Consider the following 26,394-nt stretch of genomic DNA (forward strand, 5'->3'; position numbering starts at 1 on the left):
GGCTCCACACTTGCAGCTATGTAGAGCACCCAGTCCAGCTCATCGTAGCATAGACGTGCTAAGTCCCTTCCTGGAGCAATTATTAGAAGCTGGTACTGGCGCCTGAGGTGCTTTATGCACTCCCTGGCATGGGGATAGCATTGGGTGAATGCTTACCTCCTCCAGCCTCTGTAAAATGTAGCGGAACAAAATATGTTCCTGCCGATCTGTGCAAAGTCATGGAGGATGGTGCACTCTGATCTCATGTTGATCAGCACCCGGGTATGCTCGAGAGACCAGACAGCAGCTCTTGGAATATGGTTCATAATCACCTGTGCTGATCAAGAGAGTTCACAGGAGAACTGATCTGAGGTGCACAGAGCCGGTCACTATTACTTCTGGCAATGAGTGGTCAGGGACTTTTATACCTTTTGGGTAAGGGTCAGGCAGCAAAGAGATCAATGCATTGTGGAAATGGCCTTGGAGGATTATTCATACCCATGACCTGGTACACACTCTGTGCCCCCATTCACACTGCACTGAGTAGGTGTGAGGCCATACCACAGCAGAGGTGTGGGCTAGCCTTCAGGAATATGCTTCAGGGCTTCAGATATGGACAGGAGGGGGGCTATGGTACAAGAACAGATGTGTAGACATAGCCATAGAGACAAAGAGACTAGTTTTCATTTCCATTCTGAATTTGGGAGCTGGGAGAGAAGCAGAGCAGCTCAGGGAGTCTCTGATTAACTCCCCTCCCTACAAAGGGAGTCTATGAATTGCTGTGGGATCTAGTGCATGGGTCAGGCAGTTCCAGCCCTGCAGAGACTGGTGTATAGTATCAGAGTTCTGACCTGGTACCAGCTACTGAGATCCATCTGATAAGGCCTCCACAGGACTCCAGACCAGGGAGCTAGCGAGCCTAATTGGAGTGGACATTGCCCCATCCAGGGGCAAAAACACAGTAAGAGGACCCTTTCTCTTTAAGCCAGCCAACGTTCACAACCCTGCAGCACTCAACCACAATGTGCCATCTTCCTGTGTGACAGGTTTTCACAACCAATCTGCCTGGGCCACAGTTGATCAGGCTGGGGCCACAGGATCCTTTTAGGGAGGAGATGATACACCAAGTGTGTACATTTTAAAGCTTTATTTATAAAATAATAAAACAACAGCAGAGAGTGTTGGAAATGCTCCTACAACACTCGGGGAATAAAGAAAGCATTAGTGTCCCAAGCTCTAACCCACTTTCATACTCACATATGCACTACCGAAGACTGGCCAGGCCTGGGTGTAATGTCAGAAGGTGGAGGGGAGAGGGAATAAGGTGGACGGGAGTGCTGTCCTGGGCCCAGGCTGTCCAAAGATCTGCTGTGTTCTCCGAATTGCTCAAGCTCTCAGGACGGTTTTAAGCCCTGGGCTCCTTTCGGGTTGTTCCATTCCATGACCTCTGTTCCTGGTGCACTTTGTGTCAGTCCAAACAAGCTTGCTGTGGCCTTCTCGGTTTCCCAAAACATCCCAAAACAGCAGGTAGCAGCTGGACTTGGGCCGAAGTCAGCTTCTTATCTTTGGACTGAGCTTGTGAGGTGCAGTGTTGAGTTAACAGGTTCTCTGCTCTCTTCTTTCTCTCCCCCCTCGGCCTCTCATACCTGCAAAGGAAACTTCCACTCCCCACTCACACACCTCTGACCCTCCCCAGAATGCTTTGTGATGCTTGCAACAGAGTTAGCAATATACAGTGCTGATATGCCTTCCCAAGGGACTCCCTAAGGGGAGGGGGCCATTGGATTCTGACACCTGTGTTGGTGCCAGAGAGGTTGCTAGGTGTTGGGAATAGCTGTACGTCTTGGAAGGTGGGGAAATGGTTTATGTATTAATGTTGAGTACTTACTAGTTAAGTTTAACCCTTTCCTTCCCCAGATGCTATTTTCCTGTTCCAGTAAAGTCCCCCTTTGTTATACTTTCGGGTGTGTCATTTCTCTACTGGGGTTTTAGATCAGGCAGTAGAAGGCATTTAGATCCCAAGGTCCAAACTTTGATTTCTGCTGTTGGCAACCCATCCAGGGGCATGAGCATTACACATGTATTGCAGTATCTGAACTTTTCAGAAATATTATGGCAAAAAAAGATCCGATTCTGCCATGCAGTACATTCCCATTCAAATATATATCTAAGGAATCTGCCTAATAATAAAATAGAGCTTTGGTTGTTGTTTGTTTTTTTTTATTTAGTAACCCAAAAGACTATCGCAATTGTGTCAGTGTTGGTGGACATTCATTAAAGTTTCCCATGTTGTGAGCAGACATGTGCAGTCTTGCTTTCAATTATGGGACCAAGTTACATAAGGATTATTTACTCATGACTTGTTCAACAGAGAAGAATATGAATTATGCCATTTCTGTAGACTTTACTAGTCTGCTTTTCATTGTTTGAAATGTTTGCTTTACAATTATTGAAAATAGAAGTGATAGCCACAGTCCAACATTGACATAACTGTAAAAATACATTTTTGGCTGTGGAAACAAATAGTTTTATATTTATGACATTGTGTACTACACATTTTTGCTCTTTGAAAAACAATAAGATTTATTAGATCGTTTTTCCTCTGCTGACAATGCTTTATATATGGTTAAAATACAGATAAAAGAAGTTGTGCATACCAATGTAAGGCAAAATCCAATAAATAAAACAAAAGCTCCACCAAGAGTATGATTGCAGCAGTAAAGAGATTCAAAGAGTCGATAACAATAGCAGATTGATTAAGTTTCATTAAAGGTATGTCACATGATAATAAGTCATAGAATCACTGACAAGAGTTCAGGTAAAGAGAAGGTAGCTATAAATTGTAACAAACACAGTAGTTCAATATGAAAACACCTTTTGAAGCAAATGAAGTGGCAAATAACATGCAGAATAATGAATATGAAATAGCACTAAACAAAAACAATTCACAGCAAAGCTAAAGATGTACACACTCCTGAAAAGCTTACTGTCATGTAATCCAGGATTTATACACCCAACTTGGTGAGGTAACACCAAAATACACAAACACACACACACATATATATATGCAACAATATCTATTACAAAAAAAAGAGAAAGAGCTCGGAGTTTCTTATCGGAAGAAATTACCCCATTATGAATACCAGATTAAGTACCAGGTTTCCTCTCATCTGCATATATCACCATACCTAAAGGATGAAACCAGTGGAGGGTGGGGTGGGAGAGACGGGAGTAACACACAAACTGGAGGGAAAGGAATAGCAAAAAAGAATGACTGAATATTTTAGCTAAATCCATGCTAGGTCTGCCACAGAATGAGTGTTATGTTTTTGGGTCAGCTTCATCAACATACACACAGTCCGGAATCTTAAAAGTACCTGACTTTCAGAAAGTGAGCTTGCAGGAGGACTGCTGAGGAGCCAGTAACCTAAGAAGCCAAGAAGCCTCAGCTCCACTACAGCCCACCAGGTCGGAGAGCCGGGGAGCCGGAGAGTCTGCTTGATAGTTCACTGGCTGGCAGGCAAGTGGACTAGTCAGCCTACCTGCCTGATTTCCCTCCAAAATTTGGATGGAATCGATGCATTCCCACTGTACTTTTTGGTTCCATCAGATCAGCAATTTCTGATGGCAAAATGTTCTATTGGAAATTTCTTAACCATCTCTACTTATGATCTCCAACTCCAGAGGGCAAAAGGTGCAGGTGAGTCACTAAGGGAAATGGGTGAATAGGGGATGAGGTGGAAAGTCTTGCAGGGAAAACCTTATACCTTCCAGGTCAGGGGGAGGCTCAAGTTAAAGTTTATGTTTGTTGTTCTTAATTTAAGAATAAAGGAAAACTCCAGGAGGGGAGGGGTAGTTCTGTACACTTACACAATGTATCTGTATGCGCATGCACTGTAGATCAAGGACTCAACTTGCTCAGTTGGTGTTGTTGAAAATTTAGCCCACAGTGCACGCTACTGAGCTTACAGAGGTAAGCTCTAAGGCTACACCACATACAGCAAGCAGAGAGCTCTAAGGCTATATACATACAGCAAGGGGTTCTGATGAGATCATGATAACCATGACAAAAAAATTTAGAGCCCTACAAGGTATGTGCAGTATTCTTCACTTTTTTCCAATGTAGCAATTATTATATTAGTTGGCTCACATAGAATTTGTTTGTTTGTTTTTGTTTTACACAGACACAGTGCTCCTTCCTCTTTGAAGAGTCTCCTTTAAGGAAGTTTTGTTTGTTTGTTTGTTTATTTTTGTTTTTTTATGAGAGGAAAATCAAATACATTTTGAATTATTTACAGTTTGATTTCAGGACAGGTTAATATATGATTTATCACCGAGTGTGTGTATGGAGTTGGGATATGATAGAAAGAAGATAATATTTAATAAATGCAAAACTGACTGTCATTTACATAGAATACTATTTTCTCTTTGAGTATATTGTTAAATTACTTAGAGTTTACCGCACAATTCAAAATAACTTATGTGATAAGCTTTCAGAAGGGATGTAGATTAAAAACTTTTTTCAGACACAATTTGCATCCACGTTATTTTTGTTTGAAAAATGACAGTCAAGTATTTGCTTCTCCAAATAGCTGGCTTGCATTTGCAATCAGGTAGTTTGGGGGCCAATTCTGTACAATGTGTGGCAATGGAAGCAGGATATAGGCCTAAATATGCAAACACTGAGCTATGCACTTGAAATGTAAAGTTTGTTGTCCTTTCCCTTTCCTTCACTCTATCTTTTTGTCAGTTGTATATTTCTTTGTATCTTTTTATTCTCCTTCTTCTGTTTTCACTTGCAACATTTTTGTAGAGTGTTCAAATTTTCATTCCTTTCTTCTCTCCCTCCATTATAATATTTCTGTTCAGCTATGTTACATTCATACTGCACAGCACATTGGTATGGAAGTGCACCACTCCCCTTCCTCCCTTATTTCTATGATATGTGCGGCTTCCATCTCAGTCCTCCCCTTCAGGTCTCCCTCTTGTATCTTTCTTATCCCTCCATTTCTTTTCACAGCTCCCCAGTCACCCCATCACCTACACCCAATGCCTGCACACACACATCCCATCATTCAAATTTCCTCCAGGTACACACTGCCTCCTTTCCGCTTGCAGACACCCTTTCCCTTATATAGACACACACTGCCAACTGAATTCATTTCAATAGCAGGGTATTGACATGACAAAGAGCACAGGTGTTCCCAGCTGTGAAAATGTCAGAACCCCTCGGGTCTCTGGCACAGATAGATTAAATATATTAAGCATCTCCTCAGGATAGTGTGTTTGGGGTTTTATCCTTTTTGTCCATGTGTTATTCATGCTCATTGCTGATTTTGTGGCAGGGTGCTGCATAGCTCTGGTGCTAGCTTAGCAGTCTCTTTCTCTTTACATAGGGTTATGCATAGTTTTTCCACCACTGCTTTGTGATGGAAAGTACAGGATCGTTTCTGACACTATGAGAAAAGTCCTTTATATTTTGGACCCTGCAATAGGAAAGCTCTTTCTATTTTAGTCCCTGCTCTGTCACACTGGCCTTCCAGCATTTTTCTCTCAATTTGCATTGTGCTTTGCATATGCCGGTTTTCACTTCTACTTTATGTTCATTGATTGGGTATTTGGCTAACTGCTTGGAAGCAGAAGAGGGGGGAATGTGATGATGAGCAGAAGGAATCAGATATGAAAGAGGGAGTGAGCTAAAGCTCAGAGAGGGTTTGGGATTTTTTTTTTTTTGCCTTGCTTTCTCTCCTTTTCCCCCCACCCTGTCAGTCTTTGTGCCGTAGGCATCAAGGGCTAGCCCTGTACAGCAAATACTGTCTGTATTTCTAGTACATACAGTATGCCTGCTTAGCCTTATTTTCAGTGTGCTGCACTTCTTTGCCTTTGCCAATATCTCGGTGCTTGTTTCATTCTACATCTTCTGTTCTGCTCTTGGATCTTGTTACCTGGCATTCTTTCAACCTAAAGCTCCTGGTAACTTTTACTCTCTGCGAGGTAGTGCCAGGAAATAAATCACGGGAGACATGGCTGTCTGACCGATAGATGGCTGGCACAAACTGGACAACACAAGAGTGCTTTCACTTAAAGCTAAACTTTACTTAGTCTCAAGCACTTACACACATCCGCAACAGGTTAGTAAACCCTTCCCCCTCCCCCAACCCTCAATAAAAACTGAAGCTGGGTGTGGCTCTCAAGTGGCTCAGTGACAGCTTTCCAATAGCCAATCTTCTGTCTGTTGGTGGGGACCACAAGGTGGGACTGTCTCTGTAGAGTCTCTCCCGAAGAGTCCAACTACCTCAAACTTCCCCAAGGTACAAACTTTGCCTTGTCCTTGAATCCTATGCTGCCACCACCAAGCGTGTTAAACAAAGAACATGGAAAGAGCCCACTTGGAGACGTCTTCCCCCAAAATATCCCCCCAATCCCCTTTTCTAGGGAAGGCTTGAAAAAAATCCTCACCAATTTGTACAGGTGAACACAGACCCAAACCCTTGGATCTTAAGAACAATGAAAAATCAATCAGGTTCTTAAAAGAAGAATTTTAATTAAAGAAAAGATAAGAGAATCACCTCTGTAAAATCAGGATGGTAAATACCTTACAGGGTAATCAGATTCAAAATATAGAGAATCCCTCTAGGCAAAACCTTAAGTTACAAAAAGACACAAAAACAGGAATACACATTCATTCAGCACAGCTATTTTAGCAGCCATTAAACAAAAGGAAATCTAACGCATTTCTAGCTAGATTAGTTACTAACAGAAGTTCTGAGACTGCATTCCTGATCAGTTCCCGGCAAAAGCATTACACAGACAGACAGACAGACCCTTTGTTTCCCTCCCTTCTCAATTTGAAAGTATCTTGTCTCCTCATTGGTCATTTTGGTTAGGTGCCAGCGAGGTTATCTTAGCTTCTTAATCCTTTACAGGTGAAAGAGTTTTGCCTCTGGCCAGGAGGAATTTTATAGCACTGTATAGAGAAAGGTGGTTACCATTCCCTTCCCTTTATTTTTATGACAGCAGTCGCAAGGTTATTTTAGGCAGGTCACGGTATTTCCACCCTTACTTCTGTGCTGCTGCCTTAAGAGCTGGGCAGCTGGAGAGTGGTGGCTGCTGACTGAGGGCCCAGCTGTGCAGGCAGCAGCGCAGAAATAAGGGCAGCAATACCATCCCATGCCATCCTTGCTGCCGAACTGCTTCTGGAGGCTACTGTGCCTTCAGAGCTCGGCTCCCGGCCAGCCGCCACCGCTCTCCAGCCACCCAGCTCTGATGGTAGCACAGCAGCCATCAGCAGCACAGAAGTAAGGGTAGCAGTACTGCAACTCCCGCCCGCAAACACACACTCCTTTTTGGGTCAGGATCCCTACAATTATAACACCATGACATTTCAGATTTAAATAGCTGAAGTCATGAAATTTATGACTTTTAAAATCCTATGACTGTGAAATTGACCAAAATGGACTGTGATTTGGTAGTGCCCTACCTTGAGATTTATTGGCATGCTTGAGCTAACTGTCCTCAATATATACATCAGAGCAGACTGGAATTGTCAATGGAGTGCCCTCAATCCTGGAAATCACTTTCCCAGTACAGCCCAAGTTTGCTGACCTCCAAAGTATGTTGTAAGTTCTTTCATTTATTTATTCAGGCATTTTAGAGGACATCTAGAGGAGGTTTCAGTTTATTGATTTTGTTTTATTTTGTTTATGTAGTGGTTGTGATTTGGAAGAGATTTTAATGATTCCCCTGCCCCCCATAAAATAGCAGTTTTTATGGCCTAAATGTCCGTCTATTGTCAGGTACACCTCTGCTAAACTGGTATAAAATTATGGCATTCTGAGTTGGTAGCAATTTATGTTCACTTTGCACAGGTATAAATGATGACACAAGGTGTAAGTCAGTGGAAAATCAGACTCTTAGTGTTCACAATGTACCTAGCAATTGTGATCGGCACTTATATAAATTGAAATAAATAGTCAACAAGGATGAAAAAGGAACTTGGAAAATGATAACAATAGAGTTTTTAATTCATATAAACTGAATCTATAAAAAAAATGGGAGAAAATTGGATTAAGTTGTATAGGATTGAGAGACGATGATGGAAATAAAGGAGATAAATGTCACAGAAACATTCCAGACGCAATAAGTTCAAAATCAAGATGGGCATAGCATCTTAAGGTAGGGAAAGGACAGGGCGTTAAGGGAGTTTGGGAAAGACTATTTAGGCAGAAGGTAATTAATATGTGGAATGGACTACAAACACCAATAGAATTTCCTACTGTGCACATATTTATCATAGAGTTAGACAAGCCTTTACAGGGAAAAAAATTATAAGTTACAAACATTAGACAGACTTAGATGAGCCACTTTGCTGCCTTTCATTCTGACATGTTATTGTAGGAATGGGAAATATTTTCCCACTGCAACCAAATTAAGCCACTAGTATTTAAGGTATTTCCAAGCAATGCTCAGTGTACTATAGTTTTTTTATACAGTTAATAAAAAATCCAAATTGTCTTTACTTTTTTTCCAGCATCATCCACCTGTCCCCTGCTCAAAACTCTGACAATCAGCCTGACAACATAGTTAAACAAATTCAATTCTACAGCCCTTTCCTAGGTAACCAGCCACAGAAATAAATTCTGCACTGTGGGGGAAGAAATGAAAAACATCGGCATCATTTCCACATTTCTAGTACTTTCCTAGGGCCAGATATTGCCATTTTTACTCATTCTGAATAACACTTATTCTGTGACTAGTCCCATTAATGGGCGGTAAAATCTGTAGATTGTACAGCCTTTGTATTTAGGAACCATGTCATCCTTTGTGTAAGTGGAGAACATAGTAGGCACGGAGGACCACTCAGAGCTGGGGCTTGTCAGTGCTACAAACACAGAAACAGTATTACTAACTTCTTTATTGGAGGGGAAAATGCTAAGGTATTAACACACATAATGCAGGGAAGTGGAATATAACTTTTGTCTTCTTTGGCTCACACCTGAGGGGACAGAGTGCTTTGCATAACAACATTGGTGAATTGTTTTGTTAGACAAGATTGCATTTCTAGATATAGTCCATATGACCTTGGCTTGGTACCTACAAAGTCACTCTTGCAGTGTATTAATGATGGGACTGTGCAAAAGATTCACATGCAGTCCTGAACACCCACTGAGATCCACATGTTTGTCAGACCTGGGCTGTTGCTTTTTATACTTATCAGCTAACTAACTGTCATGTCCATACTCATCTTTAGCAGCCCTAACCCTAGGCACACCTACCCTACTTCTGTCTTACATTCATGTCTAGAGTCTTTCCCTGCTTCCTCTTGGAGCTTAGACTTCAGCAGGTGCCCAGTGCCCCTTATCCTAACAGCTGGGTTTTTGAGTACTCTGTCAAGTATGGGCCACAATCCCCCAATCCAACATGTCCTCCCATCTTGACTATCCTCTTCTTCTGCACAGTGAACAACAGAAATAGAGAAACACTCCTGCCCCTTCTGCCAGTGATTAAACCTGTGGCTGAAGAGACATAGACATCCCTAGCCTGGTATATAGAACCACTGGGAAAATCCACAACAGATGCCTGGGAAACACTTGCAGTGTATCTAATGATTCTACAGCTTGTGTGGCACCTGTGCCCCGTTTTCTGTGCGGTAGCTACTGGCAGCAGGAGTAGGAACTCTTATCAAAGGTCTTGCTGCAGGGATGGTGGCCACTTGGTGATTGGGGAAGAAGACAAGAAGCAGTGGGCCTCCCCAACAGCAAAGTCGGGGTGAGTAGCAAGTGGGGGTGTCTTCGCCTTGGAGACAAAAATCTTAGGAGTGGGTCCATTGCCAATCATTGAAAATAGATATTTTAGGGTTCAGCTCTTCCTAATTAATGCCCACTTCCATTGTGGCCCAATGGGCTAGAGAGCATGGGGTGCATGCATACATACACCATTCTAGCCAACCCTAGCTTTTTATAGTGGATCAGAAGAGAGGCACACATTGTACGTTCTATTAAACATATATTGGGTGGATTTGTATGATTTTTAAGTTGGTCATGTCTAGCTATAATTTGAATCCATCTACTTCTGAAATAAAAATGCCTATATTTTTTCCTTTCTTTGTGTTTATGATACTCCTTTTCCAAGTACTAGAAATGTGCAGTATCTGCTTCTGGTGGATTTAAAACATACTAATTATCCACACAAATTCAAGATTGTTTGCCAAGTGAATCAATCACTCAACAACAATAGCCCTGGGATTGTCACAGAGAAATAGTATAGTATGTTGGCAGAGAACATTTACAAATCAAACATCAGTTTGCTGGGTATTTGGCCAAATATTCTTCTGTTATTTTTAATCTAATTAATCTTACTGCTTTTGATTCAGCAGAATAAATTGTTCCAGAGTGTTTAGAAAGTTAATTGGAGAGTTTATGTATGGTTTGAATCTTCTGACTTGTGCTTAGTGTCTATTTTATTTATAGGCTTTTGCATATCTCTTTGTATATGTATTTTATGTATTTGATATTTCTGAAACACAAATAATAAAAAATTGAATTAAATTGTAAAATATTCTCCAAGCCTGATTTCGTTTGGCATCTTAATGTAGGGATGTTTTATACTGTACCAAGTTGCTAATGCTTGCTCACTAACTTTCAATTTCATTATTGTGGTAAGCAGATTTCTGACAGCCATCTGCTTCGACCTTACTACTTTATTCTAATCAACCCATTTGAAATTAAAATAATGATAAAAGCAAGGAAGTTAAGATGAGAATTGTTAAACAGTTGAAGCTATAATTCTGTTGTTTGCTGTTTGGTTTGCTGCTGTGTTTACTGATACTGCAGGAAGACATTATATTACAATGCAGAACTGCTGCAAAATGTGGGCATAGCTTGCTATATGAACGGAGAATTTACAGAGGCCTCTAGTATATTGTCAAGGTTCCTTCCCCACTCTGAACGCTAGGGTACAGATGTGGGGACCTGCATGAAAAACCTCCTAAGCTTATCTTTACCAGCTTAGGTCAAAACTTCCCCAAGGTACAAAATATTCCACCCTTTGTCCTTGGATTGGCCGCTACCACCACCAAACAAATACTGGTTACTGGGGAAGAGCTGTTTGGAAACGTCTTTCCCTCCAAAATACTTCCCAAAACCTTGCACCCCACTTCCTGGACAAGGTTTGGTAAAAAGCTTCACCAATTTGCCTAGGTGACTACAGACCCAGACCCTTGGATCTTAAGAACAATGAACAATCCTCCCAACACTTGCACCCCCCCTTTCCTGGGGAATGTTGGATAAAAAGCCTCACCAATTTGCATAGGTGACCACAGACCCAAACCCTTGGATTTGAGAACAATGAAAAAGCATTCAGTTTTCTTACAAGAAGACTTTTAATAGAGATAGAAGTAAATAGAAGTAAAGAAATTCCCCCTGTAACATCAGGATGGTAGATACCTTACAGGGTAATTAGATTCAAAACATAGAGAACCCCTCTAGGCAAAACCTTAAGTTATAGAAAGATACACAGACAGAAATAGTTATTCTATTCAGCACAATTCTTTTCTCAGCCATTTAAACAAATCATAATCTAATGCATACCTAGCTAGATTACTTACTAAAAGTTCTAAGACTCCATTCCTGGTCTATCCCCGGCAAAACAGCATATAGACAGACAGACCAGACCCTTTGTTTCTCTCCCTCCTCCCAGCTTTTGAAAGTATCTTGTCTCCTCATTGGTCATTTTGGTCAGGTGCCAGTGAGGTTACCTTTAGCTTCTTAACCTTTTACAGGTGAGAGGATTTTTTTCTCTGGATTTTAAAGGGGTTTACCCTTCCCTTTATATTTATGACATATATATTCCCTTGTAATTAGTAAACAAGTATTTTCAATTCTTTGTATATCTTTAAAAATACTGAATATATTTACTGTAGAAACACAGATATATTCACCTGTAGATAGAATATGTTTTCACCAGATAAATTATTCTATCAAATCTTGTGGAATTAAATAAAATATGGGTTAAACATCTTTGAGCAATTGATCTCCCTAGACCCTGCCGTGTTTTTGAAACTGTAACTTTTTGCAAAAACAACACCTGAAAAATAGTTAGTTTTTAGTAAATGGAAATATGTAGAGATTAAATTGTCTCAGGCTGTCAGAATGTAAGGATGCTGGATGGTTAGTGACCTGTAACTACACAGTGCATTCTCATTTATGTGATTCTGTGAACTCAGTTTGGTTATGAGTGACTGATTTGCATAATCACTGTGTGCTTAATTCTGTATGTGCGTCAATGCCATGTGACCAGAAACAAGCATTCACAGGACAGAAGCAGGATGTATCCTTTACTCCTACAAACATGTCCGAAATATACAATGGCTGTGTTTAATGAAGGCAACACACACATGGAGTGGTCCCACTCAAAATGTTTGTTCCGTTTGGAAAGATTCTACCAGCTGGAGAGTTGTTGACTCTACTGAAAACGTAGAATACCAATAGAACAGATCTTTCTCAAACTACCAGAAACTTCCAGTGAACCCACTGCATGTAGAGAAGCAGTTCTGGCAAACTGATTACTGCTAGTGCTAGATTTTCCTAGATGTGTTCTCCAAATGCCAGTTCCAGCATACTGAGATTAGTACTCTTTCCCTCTTTCTCTTTTTCTTTCTTTCTGTCCCATCTTAAAGACAACCCAGTCCGATGTTTTTCAAGCAAAAGGCAGCATGTGTATTTTTGAAAATAAAAGAGATCACTGACAGGTTTTCTCCCTGGAACACATTAATGCTTGAAGAGGCCACTTGCTTCCCTCCTCCACAGCCTCTATTCAACATTTTATTTGTCCTTGCTGCAACTAATGAAATTATCTGGCATTTGATAATTGCATAGAAAAAGGTGGTGTAATGAAAGCCAGCATATCCTGGCTGTGAGCAGTCAGGCATGCTGTGGATGGATATTGCACTTACCATGCTAAAAAGCTTCTCAGAATAAATACTTGAGTGGGGACAGGTTGCACAACTACATGGAACAGGGCTGGCCACAGATCCTTCATGACATGAAAATATAGCAAAGGGTTTGTACCAACAAACACAACACTGGTACTGCTGATATCCATCCACCATCTGCTCAACCCTAGCTTCAGCTGAATACTCCAGGCCCTGATGGGTGACTTTGACAAGTTCAAGGTCCTCCAAGCTGTTCTATAGGGAACTCCCACACTCTGAACTGCAATTGTCACACTCTTGCTATCCTCTTTGCTGAGTAGCATGATGCAATCTGGCATTTGAATCAAAACCTGCCTGACTTCACTCTACCACTCTGTCACTTAGGTTTAGTTTCATTTGTTTGTGTACTCTTTCTAGACACCAGTCATGACTCCCACAAGGGGAGAAGAGGCAATTCAGATCTAGTCCTAAGTGGCATGCAGGGTCCAGTCTAAGAGGTAAATACAGCTGAACTGCTCCATAATACAACCATAATGTAAATGTGGGACTACTGAATGATCAAGGTGCTAAAGGAACACTCGAGGAAGATAAGGTCACTGTGGAGGAGCTCGATGAATTCTCTGCATCAGTCTTCACTACAGAGGATGTGATGAAGATTTCCACACCCGAGCCATTCTTTTTAGATAACAAATCTGAGGAACTGTCTCACATTGAGGTGTCAATAGAGGAGGTTTTGGAACAAAATTATAAACTAACACGTCACCAGGACCAGATTGTGTTCACTCACTAATTCTACAGGAATTCAAATATGAAATTGCAGAACTCCTAACTGTGACATGTAACATAACACTTAAATCAGCCTCTCTACCAGGAATTTTCCTACATCCCATTGGGGGAGGGGTGTACGCTTCCCCTGGATTTCCCCAACATTCTCCCCTCCCCTGCCCCCTGGTTCTCAACGAGTTATATGCAGTATGGCCAATTTAGTCTGGTTGGAAATTTTAATTGAAATCAAAATATTATTACACACTTTAAAAGCACACACACTATATGATAAAATACTTTTACCTGAGAAAGCATGATAGGTTTGAAAAGTATTGAACAAAGTATTTGAACAAAGATTAGCTTCCTCACACAGCTATTTTTTTGACAATGTTGACAGTGGAGTGAACGGTGGCATGACAAACAACAGCAGCCAGAGTGAGTGAGCAGAGTGAGTGGCAAGCAGCTGAAGGAATGAGCAAGGTGTTTTTCCCCTCCCACCCCGCCAGGTGGGAGGTGAACTCAGGAGAAAGCAGCTCTGAAGTCTGTGTCTTCACTGACCAAGGACAACAACTATGAGTGGGTTGTGGTGGCAAGAGAAGGGAGGGGCACATAGAAGAAAACTTTGTTTGTTGGACTAAATTTTAGTGACTGTGCTCCAGAATGCTAGATTTGTGTCTGGGAAACCAATATACGTTCACACTTCCTAGTAGGCCAAGATTTTTAAAATGCATTATTTGCCAAGGTTATCTCACAATATCTCCATCCTGGAGAGTTTCTGTGCTAAACCTTTTTATTATTCTCTTAAACTTATTTTTTACATAAGAACATAAGAATGGCCAAACCGGGTCAAACCAATAGACCATCTAGCCCAGGATCCTGTCTTCCGACTCTGGCCAATGCCAGGTACTTCAAAGGGAATGAACAGAACAGGCATTCATCGAGTGGTCAATCCCCTGTCGTGCACTCCCAGGTTCTGGCGAACAGAGGCTAAGAACATTCAGAACATGGGGCTGCATCCCTGCCCATCCTGGCTAATTGCCATTGATGAACCAATCCTCCATTAACTTATCTCGTTCTGTTTTGACCCTATTATACGTTTAGCCTTCACAACATCCCCTGGCAAAAAGTTCCAAAGGTTGACTGTGCGTTGTGTGAAAAATACTTCCTTTTGTTTGTTTTAAACCTGCTACCTATTAATTTCACTGGGTGACCCCTAGTTCTTGTGTTATGTGAAGGAGTAAATAACACTTCCTCATCTACTTTCTCCATACCAGTCAAGATTTTGTAGACCTCTATCATATCCCCTCTTAGTCATCTCTTTTCCAAGCTGAAAAGTCCAAATCTTTTTAATCTCTCCTTATATTGAATCTGTTCCATACCCCTGATCATTTCAGTTGCTCTTCTCTGTACCTTTTCCAATGCCAATATATCTTTTTTGAGATTGGGTGACCAGAACTGCCCATAGTATGAAAGATGTGAGCATATATAGTAAAAGTGCCATGGATTTATGTACCATGGAGCTTGGTTTGCTAGACCTATTAGCAAAGCCAATGCTGACAACCTACATGAAAAGGCTGTAAAACACCAAGCCCTTGAACTGCATCGACATGCAGAAAGCCATATAAGTCAGAAACCACTAAAGTCAATTTTAAAAGTACTTAATGAGACTGTTGAGAATTCTGGATACACAAACACAGTTTACATGAACAAATATGGCTGTCGCATCATACTTTCTATTTAAGCAAGAGATATCACACACTACAAACTAGAGGCCAATGTTAAATCTATTGTCACTTTTAATCCTGAAGCTGGACACTGGTTCCGAACAAGACTGGAAAATGCTCACTATCTTTCTGCAAGAAGCTCAACTGACTGGTAAGAAGCATGTGGTGCAACAGTGAAAGACTCAACAGTTGAAAAAGTGAAGAACTCTCTCACCATATTCAAAAAATGTGCATATATGGCTGATGAATGCACTGAGGGAAATTGGCATCAAGTATTAGGTCACTGTGGTGATCTTCATGTCAGGGGTAGGCCAGTAGATGCATTTCTAGATGATCAGGTTATAGAAGACACATTGGCTGCATCTGTGACAACCCACATCTCACAAGAATTTAATGCTTGTAAATTGAACCCCACACAGATGGCTGCTTGTGCAATTGATAGAGCTGCAAACTTCTCTGGAAGACATAGTGGAATACAAAGTTTGCTCAGAGAAAAATGTAATCTCTAATCTCTCCTCTACACGCTGCAAAGGCCACCTATTCGAACTAGCACCACTACAAGCTGCAGAAACTTCAAAAGACTTTAAAAAAGCCATAAATGTAATGCCTTCTCTATACTCTTTTTTTTTTCAGCAAGAGTCCAAAAGAACTGAATGTCTTAGGAAAAACAGAAGATACACTGGGACTGAAGTTCAAATTAATCCAACCTGGGAAAACCCAGTGGCTTTCTCCTGAGCGATCCTTGGCTGTTGTTTTAAAATTACTATAACTGTAATTACTGGCTTTGGAAAGTATCTACAGAGATGGGATGGATCTAAGTAGTGAGGCTGGTGGATTACGTTTGCTACTAAGTTCAAAGAAGACTATTGACATTCTCTCTCTTGTAAGTCTACTGATGAAACCACTTGGATCATTAAACAATGCCATCCAGTCATCTCCTCCAACAGTAGTAGATCTTTGTACAGCAAATTGAAGCTACACTTGGATCAATTAGAGAGAGATCCATTCAAAACTTACCGGAAGAAGCAAAGGCTTCAGTCCAGAAGTTGACTAATGAAGTCAGTATGTTGAATCCTTAAGTGAAGAGGACAAGAAGTATTTGTTAAGCCAGCTGAAAAAGTACACAGACTTGATTCTTACAAATCTGCAACAGTGACTTTTGCATTCTACTCAACTTCTAGGTAGGTTTTATCGATGCCTGTCTTAGAAAACACTGAGCATTGAGTGGAGTGAGGCACTATCAGCAATGGGGCTGCCATCTGATCAGGACAGACTAGAGAACTTGAACACAGAGTGGAATGTCATACGGTGAATGAACAAAGATTTTACTTCAACTTTTTCTTTATTATCACTAGTGGTTTGACCCAAACTTTGTGTTAAGTTTCCTGGGATGAAAGAAGTAGGAATACATCTCTCGCTACTCCCAGTCACAACAGCTACAGTTGAATGTTCTTTTTCCTTATTGAATAGAATTTTGTGTTCTGAAAGAAGTTGCCTTCTGCCTGATCATGAGCATATCAGGAAGGACTGGAAGTACTAGACACATGAGAAGCCATCAAAGATGAACGCACTGCATTTAAGAAGTACATTAACAGAGTTATGCAAAATTACAAGAAACCAAGAAGGATGTAGATATAGTGCTTCATAGAGGCTTGAGTAGCCAGCTTTAATTTGTGTGATGATTTTAAAACATGAGTTAAATCTAATAAAATGGTCATGAAACATTGTTTAGTTTTTACTGTGGTGCCATATAAACCACCTTCATCCTCACAGTGTCACCCTTTGTTGGCTCTCATCCCCCTGTAAATTAGAACGCCCCCTGGGGAAAACACTGTTCTGTATCAGATGATTGGAGGATAACTAATGTAAGGCTGATTTTTAATAAAAGGATCCAGACATGATCCTGGCAATTACTGGTCAGAAAACTACCAGGCAAATTAGTTGAAACTACAGTAAAGAACAGAATTTTCAGACACATAAATGAACACAATATGCTGGAAGTCAACCTTGGTTTTGTAAAGGGAAATCATGCCTCACCAATCTATTAGAATTCTTTTAGGTTGTCAAGAAACATGTGAACAAGGGTGATCCAGTGGTTGGAGTGTACTTCGATCCTTTGACAAGGTCCCTCAACAAAGGCTCTTAAGCAAAGTAAGCCATCATGAGATAAGAAGGAAAGTTCTCTCATGGATCAGTAACTGATTAAAAGATAGAAAACAAACGATAGGAATAAATGGTCAATTTTCACCTTGGAGAGAGGGAAATAGCTGTTCAACATGTTCATAAATTAGCTGGAAAAAGAGATAAACAGTGAGGTGGCAAAGTTTGGAGATGATACAAAATTACTTAAGAAAGTTAAGTCCAAAGCTGACTGTGAAGAGTTACAAAGGGATCTCACAAAACCGGGTGACTGGGCCATAAAATGGCAGACGAAATTCAGTGTTGATATATGTAAAGTAATATACATTGGAAAACATAATCCCAATTATACATACAAAATGATGAGTCTAAAGTAGCTGATACCACTTGAGAAAGATTTCAGAGTCATCATGGAAAGTTCTCTGAAAACATCTGCTCATTGTGCAGTGACAGTCAAAAAGGCTAACAAAGATAGCAACCATTATGAAAGGGAAAAGTAATAAAACAGAAAATATCACAATGCCACTATATAATCCATGATATGTCCACATCTTGAATAGTGCATGCAGTTCTGGTCCATTCCATTTCAAAAACTGGAAAAACTACAGAGAAGGGCGAAATATGATTAGGGTTACAAAACAGCTTCAGTCAATGGAGCTATGACAATTTACTCCAGCTGAGGATCTGCTTGCTAAGAGTGACAAAGAGTGATCTATTTCTCTTCTGAGTCTGGATGGAATTGTGAAAGTAGAAAATAATAACAGATTGTGTCTGCTTCATTTGGTAGCAGGGAAGTTGACCCCTTCACAGATCCTCCTGGATATAATTTATACATACTTTAAGAAGGGCTGAAGTGGGTGTAGATCAATCTGGCAGTGTAAGGAATGTGATTCACTTGGACAAAGTAATATCCCACTAGACTGAGGCACTGTTTGAGAAGTGGCCATCATGCACAGTCTCAAATTTTGCCTATGGCTTGAGGCCAGAAACACAGGGAAGAGAATGGAGTTTATACCCCACTCCATAGGAACATGAAGCTTACCCATGCAATTAAGGTACACCAGCACAGAGTTCAATTGTAAATGAAAAGACCTAATGGAATACACTGAATTACATTTTATTTTATTTTTTAATATTTTTTCTATAGAGTCATTTTTGAAGCTTTTCTTTTGCCCTCATATTTTTATTACTAAGGACATTTGCTCACGCACCTGATCTCTCGATTTGGAGTTAACCTTTCCCTGCCATTTATTCTTCACTTGAAGTAGCAGAGTTAAATTTTCAAAAACACCTAAGTGTCTTTGGAGTTAAAGTCCCATTTTCAACAGTAACGAACACTTAGGAGTATAAGACTCATTGATAGTCAATGAGACTTTGACTTCTAAGTCACATTTTAAAATGATACTTTGGCTGTCCCGTTCAAGCTGTTCCATTTTATGAAGTAAGTATAGAATCACTGGGTCAGGGAGACCATGTGAGTGGCTCTGTAGCCTGGTAATTAGGATACTCACCTGGGAGACCCATAGTCCACTCCCACCTCCAATGACTATTTCACTATCTTATAACAAGTTGGTCAGCTTCAACAAGAGATGGAGAAAAATCCACTCTAGAATATCCCATAGCCCAGTTGTTAGGGCAGATATTTGGGTTCAAGGCCCTGCCTAACATCAGGCAGAGTGGGTATTTAAATCTAGGTGTCCTACTTCCTGGGTGAGTGCTCTAACCTCTGGACTATTAAGTAAAAAGAGGGTGGGGATGACTCCTCTTCCCATGTTTTTTTTTCCTCTGAGAAAGGGCTAACCTGGCTTAGGTGCCGAAGGAGGAGGGGAGGGAACTGTCTCCTGTGAGACACTTAATGCCCTTTGAGGGTCAAGTCTTAGGTTCCTCAGCATTTCCCATTGGATAGCTTAGGCAGCTCCCTACTTAGTATTCAGGTATTTGTGACTTCCAATCTCAAGTGCCCTGTCTCCCCATCCATTGTAGAGGGAGTCTGGGTGTCTAGCTCACTGTGCATTCCATTAACATCAGGCCACCTCAAAAGTGAGACATTGCAACGCTGAGTCTGAGTCTCCTTTGTAGATGTAATGCTTAGCTGATTCTGAAGCTTTTCCTCTTTTGTGACACCAGCAGCATCTTCACAGAACTAATTGTGATGTCATCATCCTAAAATTATGAATCCAAACAAGCACTAAGCAGCCAAAACAAATGAATGCCCATGCAATCAGAATCCTATTTTCATGCAATTATCTCCAGACATAAAAATCCAGCACATGAGAAATACAGAAAATATGGGCTATGTCAGCAGAACGGTCTGTAAATACGAAGTTTTTTCCCAACGTTTACCATGATTACATTAGAGAATTTTTAAGTACTATAGTAGTTCTGCCACAGTCTGCTCCAGCATGAGGCACTAATGGCAAGTTTGTTAGGCTGACAAGTAAAACAAGAAAATTTACCATCCGCCTCTTGATATAGTAGAGTGGTTACTCCATTCTCATGATATTCCAGCTATCCATTTTGGAGCAATTTATACAGTGGATTCAAAGACAAGTTTAAAACCATTTCCAATTCATAATCAATTGAAATAAAATGGGCCTACTGCTGATTTTCAGCAGTTCAGAATATGTTAATTTAGGTTCTTACTCCACTGAAAAGCAGTTGTGATTGCTAAGTCACGAGCACTGATAATGTGTCCTCCCAGAGCCATGTAAAAAACTCAAACAGAAAGCAAAAACAGCCAAATATGCATATTTTGTATTTTGCTCTGATATGCTGTGCATCATGCTGTTATATTCTGCAACTCAGCAAGAAACGGTATCACATTCTAGGAAGGAAAAATGAAAAAAAATCTATAAAGTAGTGTTCAAGCACTGGAGACACAAAAGAGAATTTTGTTATAATCAATATATTTTCGTGTGAGGAGCAAAGCTGGAAGAGAAAGAAGCAGGAAGCTAACCCAGGATTTTGGTTAATATCTAGGTGGCCTCAGAATTGGTTTTATAGTAATTTGCAAGCTATGCTAGAAATGTCTGTACATTTAGATGTCTCATGAATGTATAATACTTAAAAGCTCAATCAGGTGTTCTCTTTCTGTCTTGTTTTAAATTATTTTTGGTTAAAATTGTCATAAGCCTTTAAAGAGAAGGAACAAATTTGTGGAGGGAGGGAGATACAAGGTTACCACTCAAATGTCAGAAAAATACTACATAATTCCTAATATTAAATAGTTTACCAAAATCAAATAACAAAATAACATAAATACATAAATAATAAAATAAAAAGAGGCTCTGGTATGATAAAATTATACCAAAGGGCAATTCTTTATTATAAATACCAGTCATTTGTACAATGACTGGACCAATGCTATCCCACTGAAAACACCCTTGACTGCTCTTAATTATTTAGTAACTTAGTTATTATTAGTTACTTACAGGGCACCAAAGATGCAAGTATCAATATACAAAACAAATAAAGGTAGAATCCTAGCTTTAGCTCTTAAGAGTTTATACTATAAGGCTCTGCTCCCACTGAGGTCACAGGCAAAAGTCCCATTTTTGTGCTGTGAGAGAAGAATCAAACCCTAAATTCAGAGCAGAGCAAGTAAGTGTGAGTAGAACTTGCCCATTGTTTTAACCTACTTCTGATCAAAACAATGTCAAGGATTAACACTTTAACATTAAATGTTAAAACTCATTTAACTCCGAAGAATTAGTCAGGAAAACAATATCTTGGCCACCTTTCTTGTCTGGACACAGGCCATGTGCCCAAAATGTCAATCTTCATACTAATACTCCTAGAATAATTTTTTTTTCTATACAGTACAGCTTCTTGAAATTACTTTGAAGGGGACTGATTTAAATGTGTTGTGTCTAAGGCTCTCTTTCTAGCATGGAGCCCTAGTCTAGCCCCACTCTTTGAGCAGTACTCCCTTTGATGTTAGTTATCAATGTTTGTGGTTTACAAAAGGTATGGGCATGTCAAAGCAAGTGAAAGTGTCAGAATTTAGATAAGGGAAATTATTTTGTTAACAAAAATAAATCACATTAGTATTTAGGCTGACATTGCATTCCTTAGTCCCCCACCACAGACACATTCAAGTGAATTCCTTCCACAAGAGGCCACATAAAAGCTAGCTGTGGTCTTACCCTAAGTAATTGACAAGGCAAAGAATAATGAGACATATCACAGTTATTTTTCAGGATATTCAGACCTACGACAGAATCCCACAAGAGCAATTCATAAAGTCAATAAACTTTATGATGTATGGTTGAAAGACTGAAATTATTTTTTCCCTCAATAAGTCCAGTGTTCCTTAGCATATATGCTATGTGATTTCCAGGTGACAGTTCATGGCTGGCAAAACTGACTAGTCATCATTTCTACTACTGTATGTGTTAATGGATTTGAGGTAATAGAACATCTTCCACTATTAAATATAATTATAGGTTTAGAAGCAGAGCAAATAATGCTGGTGACATGTTCTTAATACTAACATTGGGCAGAAAATGGTTTTCCCATCCCACAAGAATTTTTTGAAGTTCCAGACTGTACAGACTCATGCTTTCTGTAAAAAGTTATCTTTTTAAACTCTGGAAGTAACCTGAAAATGAAACAAAATGTTTGGTTCACCAAAAAAAAAAAAGTTTTGGGTAAACGCCCCATTTTTTTTTCTTTTTTTTTATTTTTCAGTTCAGCTAGCAAAGTGAAAAACCACTTATTCACAATCTCTAGCAAATAGTAAGCAAAATAATTTGTGAGCGCGTTGGTGAGGTCTAAACAAAATTTTGCTTCAAGTGTATTCATGGCCCTTTTTATTCACTTTTTCCATATTCATACAAACATTTGCTTGTGTGAGTGTTCACAGAGTGCAAATTATGGCCCATATCCAAGATTTACACAATCACAAAGAATAACATTTTTAAATTACCTGAATGGCTTGACTTAAATGTCATTTTCACTAGATTTTTAAAGTTATTTGATTTCAATAGGAATCAGGCACCCAGTTGTATTTTCAAGGGTTATTTATGCACCTATCTGGCTCTTTAGGAGCCTAAATACCTTTTAAAAATCTAGCCTTTAGGAAGAAGGGCCAGTCCACAAAAATACTTAGGCTCTGCAGTGCTCAGAGTTGCAATATCTAGCCAACCCAGCACCTCAGGAATTTTCAGCCCTGTATTAGGTGCCCAGGTTCCCCATTTAATGCATGGGGAGATTTGGGAACCTAAGGAAAAAAATGCAGAAGCCGTCAAGCCAAATTAAATATATATCAATTAGATCAGGCAGAAACAGTAATAAAAGCCCAGTGGTTAGGGCACTCACCTGGAATGTGGCAGAATCAGGTTTAAGTCCCTGTTCCAATAAATAATTATGTATACAATACAGAAAAGATCCAATAGAAGAGCTTGAGAGACCCACTCCAGAACAGCCTAGTAACCACTATCTGGCACAGGGGTTCAAGCCTCTGCTTTAAATCAAGCAGAGTAGCCACTGTGCTATTGCTGTATTATGGGGTCAGGCTCCTGCTCTCTCTCCTTCCGCCCCCACTTTGCTATTGACTGTTCAGGCATTGGGGTCTCTCTCTCTGATTTTTCATGACAAAGGGATGTCCTGACTTAAGCACGTAACTCCAAGAGAAGGGCACACATCTGTGGACCCTAAGTGGAGGGATGCAACTCCTTCTAACCCAGATCAATGGGAACTAGGCACCCGAAAACCTTTGAAGATCTGGGCCTAAGCCTGGTTCCTTTCCGCTGCATTTCCAATGGTTAATTTTGGCAGCTCCTTGTTCAGATTACTGGTTCCTGAGAATCCATTCCTTAGGCACCTACACCTCCCCATGCATAGTATGAAGAATCTGGGCATATAAGTCAGGACTGAGAATTCCACTAGGCACCTAGGAGATAGGTGGTGTAATGCCAACAGTACCCTTGGAAATCTGCCTCTAAGTGCCACACTTTTGAAAATGGGAGGTAGGTTCCCAAATCATACTGGTGCTTTTGAAAATGCTACCAAAATTAATTTTATTTTGTTCAGAATGAAAATAATTGATAAATATTAAGGAAGTCAACCAGCAAAGCCAGTCCCAATTTAACAGAAAACCTCAGACCAAAGAGTTAACAAGAAATCCACACGCTGACATTTGTTCATGTTACACATTCAAACAACTTTAAATACTGAACTAATCTGTAAAACTCACACTCTGGGGGTGACCAATTTGTGAACATCAAATTTGCCAAACTCATTGTATGTTGTTAATTGTTAACTTTTGCCTCATTTAGAAGGTAACACTGACTTTGAACTGTAGCACTAAATAGAAGTTAGTGATTGAAACAAGTATTTCTGTAACCAATCCACAAAAAAGGCCAAAGTTGGTGGCTAAACTGGCCTCTTGCACAACCAACCAAATTCTGCAGGCAATCAAATCAACTTTGCAAACATTTTGAAAATCATCTGGGTGTGTGCCAGTTATAGCATATTATACAGAAATGGAATTGCTCTAGCCAATCAGAACAAAGAGAAGATGTATAGCTATTGATGCATAACCATATATTTTCCCCTTAGCTAGGCAATTCTCTGCACACTGGTTGGTTGTGGTTATCTGATTTGCATAATCACTGTACAGTTATTTCTCAATAGTTCAAGCTGTTCAAGCTGTTTACCAGCAACAAAGATGCACTTTCAGCTTCTCATTTTCTTCAACTGATATAGACACATTCTAAAACTTAAAACAAACAAACAAACAAACAAACAAACAAAGAAAATGGAGCTAACACCTGAAAAATAGTTAAATCCCTGGACTTAAACCCATCCCCACAAGCATAAAAACACCCCCACCCTTCCCCATCTTCTTCTTTCCCACACATATTGACAAGGGTCTAGTCCTCACAACAGCTGTTATATTTCTGTTTCCACTCCTGTTTGCACATTGGGAGAATCCTAACCCAGTTTTGAGAGATAATACAAACAACTCAATTATTCTGGAGAGCAGAGAAGGGCCTTGCTGATGGATGGGGAGGCAGAAAGTGGACCTGAGGAGGGGGTGGGGAAAATGAATGAGATGAGGATTCAGAAACACTCAAATGATAGAAGTAGGTGGGCAGCAAAGGCCAGAAAGCTACCTAGTCACCCTGTTGCATTTGGATACAATAATAAAATGTTTATCCACGGCCATCAATTAAGCTCTGAGTTCATCTTAATCCTTTAGATTCACTTAGCTGCTTTCAGATGTCTTCAACTTCGCTGCTTGGTAGGGGCTAAAGTATTTTAGTGAGCCATTGTTTTCCCGTTTAATTCTATGCTTCTGATTAATCTCTCCCCTCCATTTTAGAAACGTAGGCCTAGATTTTGACTGCCCCATATGGGTGCATAATAGAGAGGGAGAAGGCCCAAGGTGTCCATTTCCCTCACTTGCAGACCAGTGCGGAAGCCAGTTAGAATGCTAGTGCTTGCAATAGCAGACTCAAGGCAGGAATGTGCTACACCCTAAATATGAAGCTGGATGGTGTGAGGGTAAGTCTTCACCAATGCACTGCTTAGTTGTCAAAAGCCAATTCTTGTGGGAAGCGCCCAAATCACCTCCAATAAGAAAACATAAAAACCCTTATTGTGCAAATTCCTCATCAGCATGACTGAAGGCATTATGTTTGCCTTAACAATCCATATGCAAAATTCCTCTGTCATTGATGCTCAGGGTCTGCATATCTACACTTTCTTAGCCTTAACATTTTTATGGCTGCAAACCCTAGAACAGACCCCTTAATGGTAACTGAGTATAATACTTTCATTTTGTGATTGGTTATTATCTCTTGGAAGGTAGCCATATACTCTGATGATTGATTTCATTTTGAGAATTTAAAGACAGCTAGCTGATCATGTAAACACTTTTTAGATTTCTCAACTACACTGTGTTTCTATTTATCCTTTATCCTTTTCCCATTTACCCAAATATTAAGGGAACTACATCTCTCATGAGAACTGTTCCCTAGAGGATCCAGACATATGGCTAAATCCCATAAAATTGACAGTCCATAAAGTCAACAGAAGTGGTGTTTTTGCAAACCAGAGTGGATGTTCGTCTTTAAAAAAACAAAGAAACAAACAAACCTGCATTTGCAAGCACAGACACTGTTCTAGTACTTGCCTTGCCATTGCCTCTCAATAGAATATTAACTCTTCCTTCTTGATGCAGCAGGTACTTACTGTCATGTGGACTTTATGAAAGTGTTGACTTTCCCTCATTTGCTTTTCAGCTTTTCAACAATACACAATGTCTACTGACGTTTAAAATTAATTTATTCTTTTGATCTATAAAATAATACTTTGTGGACTACTTTAGAGGGGATATTGAACACATTTTCAGATACACTGCTGAGTGGCTCTTTTTCCCTCATTTTTATTTGCCCTGTCAATTACTTAATTAACATCTTTGTCTTGTACCACAATTTTAGTTCCTTTAATCTTTCTTCTCTCTGTTTTAGAAACTATATGCAGCAGATGTACTGTATGTGGGTTTTATTCTCTTTTTCACAAAATCTTTCATGAAAAAAATAATTCAAACTGTTTTGGAGGGAAACACTGTCATGGGTTTTTTTGTTTGTTTGTTTTTTGTATTCTGTGTTGTTTTGTATTGAACCATAGAATTCCTTATGTGTTTCTACCTTTAATATTACAGAATGGCAGCAGCCATCTAAAATCTGTGTTCTCTTTGGAAAAAAAAAAGATAATATAGAAAATGTGTGATGCTCACCTTCAGCAAGTAACTTTTCACAGATTCAGAGGATATTCAGTCTAAATTTCCCCACTCATAGTTTCATCCCAGTACTCTAATATCTAAGATTGTATTTGTTATTATTAAAT

The 26,394-nt window shown here is 39.8% G+C and overlaps 1 long non-coding RNA gene across 1 annotated transcript in view; it reads right to left on the reverse strand.

Annotated features, from left to right (window-relative positions):
- LOC142069617 (uncharacterized) overlaps positions 1-26,394 on the reverse strand; it is a 99,673-nt gene that overhangs the window by 43,233 nt on the left and 30,046 nt on the right. The gene's annotated exons all lie outside the window — the stretch shown is intronic.

The sequence above is a fragment of the Caretta caretta genome, chromosome 1 (assembly GCF_965140235.1).
Source record: "Caretta caretta isolate rCarCar2 chromosome 1, rCarCar1.hap1, whole genome shotgun sequence".
NCBI lineage: Eukaryota > Metazoa > Chordata > Testudines > Cheloniidae > Caretta > Caretta caretta.